This window comes from Triticum dicoccoides, unplaced genomic scaffold (genome assembly GCF_002162155.2).
Source record: "Triticum dicoccoides isolate Atlit2015 ecotype Zavitan unplaced genomic scaffold, WEW_v2.0 scaffold222251, whole genome shotgun sequence".
In the NCBI taxonomy this organism is placed as follows: Eukaryota; Viridiplantae; Streptophyta; class Magnoliopsida; order Poales; family Poaceae; genus Triticum; species Triticum dicoccoides.
This window is the reverse complement of record NW_021242542.1, coordinates 1-2,690: the sequence shown is the minus strand read 5'-3', so window position 1 is coordinate 2,690 and position 2,690 is coordinate 1. Positions and strand designations below refer to the sequence as shown.

General features: G+C 43.7%; 1 pseudogene; it reads right to left on the bottom strand.

Moving 5' to 3' along the window:
* Nucleotides 1-440: 440 nt before the first annotated feature.
* Nucleotides 441-1,501, bottom strand: LOC119345292 (annotated as a pseudogene).
* Between the last annotated feature and the right edge of the window lie 1,189 nt (nucleotides 1,502-2,690).

Here is a 2,690-nt window from a genome sequence, read left to right as displayed (position 1 = left end):
AAACAAGATTTATTTTGTAAGAAAATGGGAACATCGGTAAAATGGAAAAAGGAGGTGGGGTGGGGAGAGGCAGCAAAAGAGGCGAACCTAAGATGAAATCTTACATATTTTTAAAGTATTCTACCACTGTTCGGCCCAATCATAGCCAATATCAGAGTTTGATCCTTGCTTGGAAGGAACGCTATCTATATCCTCAACAAATGCAAGTCAAACATTGTTTTCGGAGAGCTTTTCATAAGGAAAAGAGTTTCCTAGCTAAAGTTGTGTTGTTTTGCTTCAAAAGTACAGGGTGTGCGCTCCGACTATCACCTAACGGCCTCTGTTTGCTGGGAACTTGAATAATTAAGAACAAAGTGGAGAGATTTATGTATGATAAGTATTTTGCATTTCATTGTCTTTGTGAAAGGTCGATAAAGACTATCAAAAAAAAGTGAATGTACCTTTCCATGGCTGCGGTGAAGATGTTGCTTTCTTCTGTGGTGCTATAGTTGTCATAGAAGTCATCAAATAACGACACAAATATGAGCAGTTTTGTTAGCATTACACGTGAATAGGAATATTGCGGCTCATAGACAACTCCAAGTATCCAAAAGTGTAGCTCCACCATTCTGTCCCGTGCAAATTTTATATCCATTTGCGATTTGAAGTCTTTCCACCAACTGTAAATTAGTAGTTAAATATGTATTAGCGCAAGTCATATATACTATGTAAATAGAAATTATCATGGTCACTTTTCTATTTAAATTTTAGTTAATCTTCTTACATAGTAAGAGCTTTCAACTCCTCACAATAGAGTGTTTGCAAAATGTTGAAGTCAAACTTAGCAAACTCCAATATGTCTTCATCTCGTGTTGACTTCTTCTCATACACCGGGATGTAACGTCTAGTTTCCACTCTCTCAACTCTCCTGAAACTAGGTGTCTCCAGTGTACACCGGACCTCTTCTGCCAACTACGGTTCTAGATGTTCTAACATGCATTGTAGACGGCTCTTGGTGAAAATAATAGCATCATCCAACACTTCTTCCCCACGAGTCCTAAGATAGGCCGCGTTGTACAGTGCCAACAATGAGTTCACATCATTGCTTGCAAAGTTTCCTCGGTCATCTCTGAACTTCAGAAACACATATGCAATAAGTAAGTATGGCATATATTATGGCTTATATGTACCCAATATCTAATACTTGAATTGAAATAATGTAGTTGTACGTATATGCAGGAATTAACCATTATAATGATAATTATACCAGGAGAGACGTGGTACCCATGCTTCCAAAACAAGTAGAACCGCGACGCGGTTATGTGGAGGTCATCACCAAATCCTTGTTCATCACCTTGCATGCCACGTAGTAACTCTTGGATCTCTTTGCCAAAGTGATAGGCCACACCGGTCCGTTGCAGCGCATCGACAAGCTCCAGCTTCATAGGTAGATCAGTAGAAGATCCAGCGGCCAAGATCATCTTTCTCACCTGCTCCTTCTTGATACTCGCCATCTCCTTCATTGCCAAATACTGCGAGGCAGGAAAACTTATATCATCTTGGAAATTTGTAAGAGCGCATACATGCTCGGGTTGAGGAGCGCTTTGAAAGAACTAAAAACATTCATACATGAACACCTAGGAAAACAATATATGCCATAAAAAAAGTCGAAGTAGCGAATGTGTTGGTGCAGCGAACTTCCTTTATTTCAAAATACAGAAGGTATCCATAATTAAACCTGTGATGGAGTGCATGGGGTGTGGTTGAGGAAGAAGTCGCCCCAGAGGCTGGGGGTGTAAGGCCGAGGCTTGCGCAGGTCAGCAATAACAGGAGCAGCCATACGATGAACTGCTAGCCGGGGAGGGATTTGCTTATGATTTGTGGATCAGTGTGGAGCTCAAGTAAGGCCTGAATAACTGCAAGATCAGTAAGCTTGTTTTGCTTGAAGAAGTGCGGTGTACCTTGCATGTTATATAGACGGACGAAAGAGAGGTAGTAGGATCTACGCCATCATAGAAGACGTAAACTAATCAACGCTGGGTACGGTCGTACGTACGATACTAGCACACAGTATGTTGTACTCCCTCTATCCCAATTTTTTTTTTTAAAATGGAGAAAGACCCCGGTCTCTGTATCTGCATCTGAACGATGCATGCAACCATTTTATTAATTATCCACAAAAGTCCTTACAAAGAAATACAACAGTAAGTTTGAAGTCACCGTCTAGACAACATCCGCCACTACCCCTATCCAGTTGATGAAGGGATGCTGACAGTCCGGGTCTAATACCACAGACCTCGCAACCAAGCCTAATATCTAAGACCTGAGACCTCAACCTAGCCACTTGCCGGGTCTGGGGCACACACTGATCCGGCGTGCTCTCAGAGGCCACCGCCGCCAACTGCCACCGCTCCATCTTCAGAACTATGCTGATGCATCAACCTTGTTTGGTCTAGCTATCGTCGACGCCACCACACGGCGCCCAACGGCACCTCCTCCCTGCGCGTAAACAGCTGAGCACGTCGTGGTTGCCACTGATACACCTCAGCGCCATGCTGCCAAGTACCACCAGCCGACACAGCTTGAAGTCCTTGGAAGATCTGTCGTGCGTAGCACCCGCCGACCAGGCATGACAAAGCGTAGCACCTGTCGGTCAGGCATGACTTGACATCTCCACCGAAGCTCCATGCAAGATGAAGCCGCTCCACCTC